This window comes from Triticum aestivum, chromosome 3B (assembly GCF_018294505.1).
Source record: "Triticum aestivum cultivar Chinese Spring chromosome 3B, IWGSC CS RefSeq v2.1, whole genome shotgun sequence".
Taxonomy (NCBI): domain Eukaryota; kingdom Viridiplantae; phylum Streptophyta; class Magnoliopsida; order Poales; family Poaceae; genus Triticum; species Triticum aestivum.
The window spans coordinates 381,717,832-381,727,207 of NC_057801.1; positions in this window are offsets into that span (position 1 = coordinate 381,717,832).

Consider the following 9,376-nt stretch of genomic DNA (forward strand, 5'->3'; position numbering starts at 1 on the left):
GAGTAGCAATCACACACTTATTACATCAAATGTCTCAAAAGAGAACTTATTACAATAAGTATGGCTTAAGGCCATCTAATAACGATAATAGCAGAAGGCTTGGAAGATAAGTGAGTCCATCAACTCAAACGACATCACTGAGTATAGAACCACGACCTAAGGCATCTTACTCGTCGTCTGAAAAGTCTGCAACATGAATGTTGCAGCCCAAAATGGGTCAGCACATGGAATATGCTGGCAATGTAAGACATAGTGAGTAATGAAAGAAAAGCTATACTACATGCATATATGGCTGGTAGTAAGCTCTATGGTTACAGTTTTGCATAAAGCCAAGTTTTGCCTACTGCAAAGGAATACATTTTTATTTAACTATCATGGTGGTTGTTAAACATTGAGAGCGTAGACACCCTCTCAATCCCAATTAAGCATCATCATTAAAAACCCAACAATATTATTTAGAGTAGCATGATGAGATTCACATGATAATCCAAATACTAGATACTCAAGATGTCCATAACCCGGGACACAGCTAACCATGATAGTTTATACACTCTGCAGAGGTTTGCGCACTTTTCCCCACAAGACTCGATCTCCCCCGTTGGGATTCTTGCACTACATGATGTTTGAGAACCGGATGACCAAGACATAGTCTTTAAGAAGCGCTAGCACCTTACGATCAGGTAGAAAGTACCAACCTACTTCCCCTACATCTGCTAGTCTACCACTGTAAGAGTTCGCGTGACTTAATCGACTATGCTAGAGCCCATAGTAGCTTGTGGCTGCACACGGAAGTTTCTAGCATGAATAATCTCATGATCCCTTTGAGCCTGGGTGGCGGTCCATAAAGAAAACAGGCAATCGCTGGAATACCCAGGTGCCTCAATCCACCCGGATGTGTATTAAAGTTGCCACCTTAAATAAACCATGAATTAACAATCTCACATCTGTTATGGATACACTCACCCAATCCACGTCTACTAGCATAGCATGGCATAATAAGATAACATAGAGTAACTCCCAAGGGTTTGATAATAAAACAAGTAATAGGTACTACCTCATCTACTTCCCAAAACCCACATATTAATCAGTTCCTAATCATGCAAGTGTCTGAGGATTGATCTAATGCAATAAAACTGGGTAGTAAAAGGTATGACCAAAGTGTTACTTGCCTTGCTGATGATCCACGAAACCTAGCGATTCAAAGTAGCAAGCGGCGCACTCCGGGTACTCTATCGCAAACAAACAAGCATACAATAAGTACTCATCTGATGCACAGGTAAAACTCGAATAAGAGAACTAACCAGAAAGTTCAACTTAAGAACTCCAGTTTGCAAAAAGAATCAAATCAAACGAAGCAACAAAAATCAAACAGCGAAAGAAAAAAGCTTCGTTTTACTAATCTGGACCTAAGTCAAATTTTATAGAAACAAAATCTTGTTTGAGTTGGTCAAACGGAAAGAGGGTTTCGAGACGAAACTGTATGCGCTTGAATAGCCTCATTTCGAAGAACGAGCGAAAAGTTATACTAGAACGAAAATCGGATCAGAAATCGCGATCAGAAATAATCGCGGAAAATCCGAGAAAAAGAAAAACTGACGAACAGGCTAACGAACGAACGTTCGCTGTCTACGAAAAAATGAAAATCGTTCGTTAAAATGAACGAACGAACGGGCGTTCGCTAAATAATTAAACCAAAAAAATAAAATCGATCTATACAAAATAAATAAACCGCGGGTTCTAAATTAAAAACCGATGGTTTTCTCTCGAAAACCGCGGCGACGGCGGCTACCTTCGGCGGTTCCGGTGAGCGAGGCGGCCGGCTCCGGCAGCGGCGGGCTCCGGCAGCGGCAGGGTCGGCTCCGGCGAGGGCGGCGGCGACGGCGTGGTGCAGCGGCGGGCGGCGGCGGCGGCGGGCGGGGCGGGGCTCGGGTGGCGCGGCGGGATGCGGGGGCGGCGCGGGGCTCCGGCGGTGGCGCTAATTGGGGCAGGGGCTAGGGTTCGGGGGCGTCGCCTCGGGCTTTAAAGGCCCGGCCGGGTCAGTGTCCCAGGCGGACACATCCCGGTAAGTCGGTTCGTTTTAAAAAAAACATTACGCACAGAAAAACAATTAAAAGAAATACTAAACAGACTCCAAAAATCCTGAAATAAATTTTCCCCGACTTCTAAAATCAAGCCGGTTTAGATGAACATTTATTTGGGGCCTAAATGCAATTTTGAAAAACGCGCATTTTTCCTAAATTCAAATAAAAAGGCAAAAACTCCAAAATAAAATTTATTTGATTTTTTTATTAAATCCTCAATATTTTTTTATTTTGGGAAAGTCATTTTATTCCCTCTTTCATATTTTTTTAGTAGAAATAATTGAAGATAAAATAAATAAAACCAAATGATCCTATTTTCAAAATTTGAGAAACTCAAATATGAAAATAACGAAATCCCCAACTCTCTCCGAGGGTCCTTGAGTTGCGTAGAATTTCTAGGATCGGGCCAAAATGCAATAAAATATGATATGCAATGATGATCTATTGTATAACATTCCAAATTGAAAATTTGGGATATTACAGTGGCGTACCGCAAAACGGACGAAACGGACCTCCTACGGTCGAAACGGGGGTCATGTTCATCGGGATGGTTGTGGCGTACTGCAAAACGGGACTCCACGGAATACTATTCATCTCCACCGTCGACCTCCTCCGGCCTCCACGGGCTACCGTCGACCTCCTCCAGCCTCCACGGGCTCCTGTTCATCCAGCCTCCACCGCGCGCTACTCCACCGGCTACTGTTCAACCACCACTCCACGGGCACCCCTCCACCGTCTACTGTTCATCCAGCCCTCCACACCACGGGGTCCTGTTCAACTATCCCTCCACGGCCACCCCTCCATCGTCCACTATTCATCCAACCCTCCACACCACGGGTTCCTGTTCATCCAGAGGCAACGCCACCGCTCACTGTTCATCCAACACCCCCCCCCCCCACGCAATGCTCACTGTTCATCCAATCGATCGACTTTAGTTAGCAGCAGTAGCGAAGGAACCGCTCGATCGGGTTCAGTTAACAGCCATCGATCGATCGCTCGGGTTCAGTAACACGTAGCCTGCAGTGCAATCACTCGGGTTTAGTTAGAGCCCAACGCCTCGCTCGGGTTCAGTTAGAGCCAATGCCTCGCACACACACGCGTACCTGTACGAGAGAAACGCGCATCGCTCGGCCCCGACCTCCCACCGTAACCGACAACTCCCAGAAATTTTCCTCCCTCTCGCTTCTACCACGGTTTTTTCCGTCATGGACGGCCCAAAGAATGTCATGCAACTGCGTCTCCGGCCCGCCCAGGACGAAAAGCCCATTTTTTGTCATGATTTTTTGTCAAAGAAGTAGGAGCCCACCACGTCTATGATGATACCGGGTTTTGTCACAATTATCGTCATAGAAGTGTCATATGTATGACAGAAAAAAATACGTTCGACCCAAAATGTCACGGATGTGTCTTTTTTTTGTAGTGCATCCCATCGAGCAAATCTACAAAGATATCCAAACCGGGAGAATCACTCGCTCTAAAACTCGTTTGGCTAACTTTTGTGAACACTATTCATTCATCTCTAGCATTGAACCTATGAAGGTTGAAGAAGCATTGGAAGATCCGGATTGGATAAACGCCATGCATGAAGAGCTACACAACTTTGAGAGAAATCAAGTTTGGACATTGGTTGAGAAGCCCGACAACAACCACAACATCATCGGTACCAAATGGGTGTTTCACAACAAGCAAGATGAAGATGGACAAGTAGTTCGCAACAAAGCACGTCTCGTCACCCAAGGCTACACACAAGTCGAATTTATGGACTATGGTGAGACTTATGCTCCCGTTGCTAGACTTGAGTCTATTCGCATCTTACTTGCCTATGCTAATCACCATGATATCACCTTGTACCAAATGGACATTAAAAGTGCTTTTCTAAATGGTGAAATAGAGGAGGATGTTCATGTTAAGCAACCTCCCAGCTTTGTTAATCCTAAGAAACCTGATCATGTTTACAAACTTCACAAAGCTCTTTATGGTCTTAAACAAGCTCCTAGAGCGTGGTATAAATGCTTGACCAACTTCCTTATTGAAAAAGGGTTTGAAATTGGAAAAATAGATTCTACTCTTTTTACTAAAAGGGTCAATGGAGAACTATTTGTGTGCCAAATCTATGTTTATGATATTATATTTCGTTCTAGTAACCCTCATTTTAGTGAAAAGTTTGAGAAGCTAATGTCGGAGAAGTTTGAGATGTCTATGATGAGTGAACTCAAATTCTTTCTTGGTTTGCAAATCAAGCAAACTAAGGAAGGTACCTTTGTCTCTCAAACAAAGTACACCAAGGACTTATTCAAGAAGTTCAATATGCAAGAATGCAAAGGTATGACTACACCCATGCCTACTAGTGGACATCTTGATTTGACCAAAGATGGTGAACCGGTCGATCAAAAGGTTTATCGCTCTATGATTGGTTCATTCCTATATCTATGTGCTTCACGTCCCGATATCATGCTAAGTGTGTGCAGGTGTGCACGATATCAAGCTGCTCCTAAATATTGTCATCTTAAGACCATGAAAAGAATAGTGAGATACTTAATCCATACACCAAATTTTGGCATTAGGTATCCTAAGAGGGCCTCTTTCGATCTTGTTGGCTACTCTTACTCGGACTATGCCGGTGACAAGGTTGATAGAAAGTCCACCTCAGGTACATGTCAATTTCTTGGTAGATCTCTTGTGTCTTGGTCTTCCAAGAAACAAAACTCGATATCCTTATCCACCTCCGAAGCGGAATACATTGCCGCTGGTGCATGTTGTGCTCAATTACTTTGGATGACCCAAACTCTTAAAGATTATGGGATATATGTGAAACATGTTCCATTACTTTGTGACAATGAGAGTGCTATGAAGATTGCTCACAATCACGTGCAACATTCTCAAATTAAGCATATTGAAGTTCGTCATCATTTCATTCGAGATCATGTTGCCAAAGGGGACATTAATCTTAAGCATGTTCGCACCAAAAAGCAATTAGCGGATATATTCACTAAACCACTTGATGAGAAAGTGTTTTGCAGGTTAAGAGGTGAATTGAACATCATTGATGCTTCAAACTTGGAGTAGGAACTCCATTGGATACATGCAAGACATGAGCTTATGACTAATCCTTGATATTTCTCTTATGATGATAATCTTATGTCTTGGATATATTTGCACCTTGCATGTTATCTAACCCTTGTAGGTACTTGGATGAATCCAAATCTATGAGATTGCAACTCACTCACATCTTGAGCAATCTCTACATCACTAAGTCTCTACACAATGGTGGTCGAAGACAAGGAAGCACGAAACCATTCAAACATATCCTTTAACAAATTCTATGTTGAGTTTCATGATTCTCATTTTGGATACACAAGTGCTCTTCCTTGCAAAAAAAACTAACCCATGTAGGTTGATGAACTCGAATTCCAAGTGGTGCTCCCAACTCTTGATGGGCTACATCAACCTTGAGCAACCCACACAAGTTCAACTACATGATCACGATCAACACCACCACCCAAGGTATGTTATTCCATCTTAGAGAAGCTTTACTCCAAGTAATGAGTCAAAGCAACTCGACAAGATGAGAATACATCAAGATGCTTAAACGAAAAATGGTAACCCCATTTTGAGCTTAAACGATGAGTATGACCTATGATCAAGTGATCTCACTAGACTCCTAAGTCAATATACTCTAACATAGGTGACTTTATCGCCGACCATCTCTGGATGAAGTTTTTCTTGTGTTCTTTTCTATGATCTTGCATTTATCTCTTGCATATTTGTTTCCCTTTCAAAAAAATCTTCATCTAGATTTTTTTCTTTTCTATTTGTTTTGCATTCCCTGCATCCAATCATTGCAAATCTTTCAGATAATTCCTTGCAAATCCTTGTGAGATCTTACTTGTCTAGTGAGCTGAGGTGAGTGTTTTCTCTGCGATGAACTCGGTCACACCGGTTTGATGATTTCGGTCCAACCTAATCCTTTCGGTGCAACCGAAGCATACCACTCGGTGCCACCGATTTCACTACAGGAAAAACATTTTGCCATTTATTCCTGCATTACTTTTGATCCAGCTCTACTCTATGAATCTTGTCCTCTACAAGCATCACATTTACCTTAGTGCTTAGTGCTGTGACTCAAGGACCAAACCCATTCACGACAAATTCCAGAAGGCCCTTCTCGGAAATTGATGTCAAAGGGGGAGAGAGAAATCACATCAAAGCTTAGTCATATCTCTAGGGGGAGAGAATACTCAAGGAGAGAGTAATCTTCAAGGATCCCAGATGTTTGGTGTTCAAGAGGAGAGATGTCACATGTCTTCTTGAGGGGAAAGACATGTTCATATGTGCTTAGTTGCATTAGCTGTGTTCATTTGTTTCTTTGAGCTCTGATTTTCTGTTCCCTATCTTCTCCCAGTATCCCATGCTAGATTCAGGGGGAGAAAGACTTCTAAGGGAAAGAAATTCTTTAAATTCATTGCACATCTTTACCTTCGGGGACATGTCTATGTTAAATGTGGTACTTAGTACTCACTCTCTACATGTCATCCCAGTCTTGGTACTCTTGTGGTTTCTTTTTGTTTGCTCTGGCTAGTAGGTGCATCTGTGTTATCTAACCTTATTTTCACAGGTTCATTCCATCCTAAGCTAACTCAAGACCATAAGGTAAGTATATGCATCAAAATCATGTGTAAGTTCTTTCTGATGCACATATTGTTTGCAAGGACTCATGATCATGAAGGTACATTACCCATATTCACATCTTTTGCTCTGATGCATATTGCCAAGATACATGTAACACATTGCCTACTCTGTCATGCTTATGCATTCACATGCTCCTATACTCCATATTCACATGATTGCATACATGTAGGGGGAGCCTATGCATGTTACATGTCTTTCCAAAGCTTTACTTGTTATTCTCTATATCTTTATCTAAAGCTTTGATGTATGTTGTCATCAATTACCAAAAAGGGGGAGATTGAAAGCACAAGTGCTCCCTCGATGATTTTGGTAACTAATGTCAACATATCTCTAGTTGGACTAATACTTTTACCTAGTATGTTTCCGACAAGTTCAACAATGGAGTGGCATGGACTAAAAGGATGTGGAACCCCTTCAAGATGCTAAGGACAAAGGATTGGCTAAAGCTCCAAGAACAAGACTCTACATTTTCTATTTTAGTGATCCAAGATCACATTGAGTCTATAGGAAAAGCCAATACTATCAAGAGGGGATGAGGTGTTGCTTAATGCCTTACTTGCTCAAGTGCTTAGTGATATGCTCCAAAACCCTCAACCACTTTCCCACATCCACATTTGTCCTAAACCAAAAGTCTAACTCGGCCCTACCGATTCTTTCTATCCGGCGCCACCTAGTTCAGATGTCATAGCCACTGCCACAAACCCTAGGCAAATCGGTCTCACCGATAGGGATCTCGATCTCACCGAGATGGGATTGTAATCTCTCTGTGTATGTCCATTACCAAACTCGGTCCCACCGAGTTTGAGTAATCGGTACTACCGAGATTACAATGCAAACTCTCTGGTTAGCTTATTACCAAAATCAGTCCCACCGAGTTTGTGTAATCGGTCTCACCGAGTTTGCCTAACCAACTCTCTGGTTAGCTTATTACCAAAATCGGTCCTACCGAGTTTGTGTAATCGGTCTCACCGAGATTACGTTATGCCCTAACCCTAACCACATCGGTCCTACCGAGTTGCATGTCGGTCCCACCGAAAATCCTAACGGTCACTAGATTTGCTGAATTGGTCCGACCGAGTTTACTAATTCGGTCCCACCGAGTTTGGCAAGTTGTGTGTAACTATTAGATTTTTTTGTGGAGGCTATATATACCCCTCCACCTCCTCTTCATTCATGGAGAGAGCCATCAGAATGAACCTAGACTTCCAGCATACATTTTCTGAGAGAGAACCACCTACTCATGTGTTAAGACCAAGATATTCCATTCCTACCATATGAATCTTGATCTCTAGCCTTCCCCAAGTTGCTTTCCACTTAAATCTTCTTTCCACCAAATCCAAATCATGTGAGAGAGAGTTGAGTGTTGGGGAGACTATCATTTGAAGCACAAGAGCAAGGAGTTCATCATCAACACACCATTTGTTACTTCTTGGAGAGTGGTGTCTCCTAGATTGGCTAGGTGTCACTTGGGAGCCTCCGACAAGATTGTGGAGTTGAACCAAGGAGTTTGTAAGGGCAAGGAGATCGCCTACTTCGTGAAGAGCTACTACTAGTGAGGCAAGTCCTTCGTGGGCGACGGCCATGGTGGGATAGACAAGGTTGCTTCTTCGTGGACCCTTCGTGGGTGGAGCCCTCCGTGGACTCGCGCAACTGTTACCCTTCGTGGGTTGAAGTCTCCATCAACGTGGATGTACGATAGCACCACCTATCGGAACCACGACAAAAACATCCGTGTCTCAAATTGCGTTTGAATCCTCCAATCCCTTCCCTTTACATTCTTGCAAGTTGCATGCTTTACTTTCCGCTGCTCATATACTCTTTGCATGCTTGCTTGATATGTGTTGTGAGTGTTAAACTTGTGCCAAAACTCCACTTGAACTTAAAGAATTTAAAAACTGCAACTTTTGGTAATTAGTGTCTAATCACCCCCCTCTAGACACCTCTTCTCGATCCTTTCACTTACAAGCAGGCCCCACTGGTCAGCGAGACATGGGTTAACCCCGTGTTGACTTGGACATTGACCCGCTGCGGGGCCGCTGTCAGTGACTAGGTGAGTCCAGCTGGCAGGGATTAGCACTAACGACAAAGCCACGTCGGCCCTCGCCAGAGTTTCGCCGGCGGCGACCAAAACTACGGCGAAAGCTCGCCGGGGCTGCGGTACTGGCAGCGGGTGGATGTGTGAAGGCCACGAGAAGATAGCCCGCACACGCGCGCATCTAGCTGGGTGTTGTGAGGCCTTGGGGTTGCCGGAAACAACGGTCACGACCACGAAGGAGGCGGCCGGACTTCGGCCAATGGCGGGTTGGTTGGTACGGGGCACTACAAGACGGGCGGCTGGGTGTTCGGAGCTCCTGGCAACGTGTTGAGCATGATGGAGCACTCAGACATGAGCGGCGCTTGCTCTAGCCTCGGCGGCTTCATGGTCGGCGGCGAGGAGCTCTCGGTTCCGGTGCCTAGCGCAGCTAGGGGACGGGAATGAGCTCAGGGAGCAGGGGGGAAACGGTGAAGCTCATCGCGCATCAGATGGGGTCATCAATGAGCTTGGGGGCGCACGGGTGATGGCGAATCGGTGGCGACCATCGGTGGCGGTCGAGGACGAAGACGAG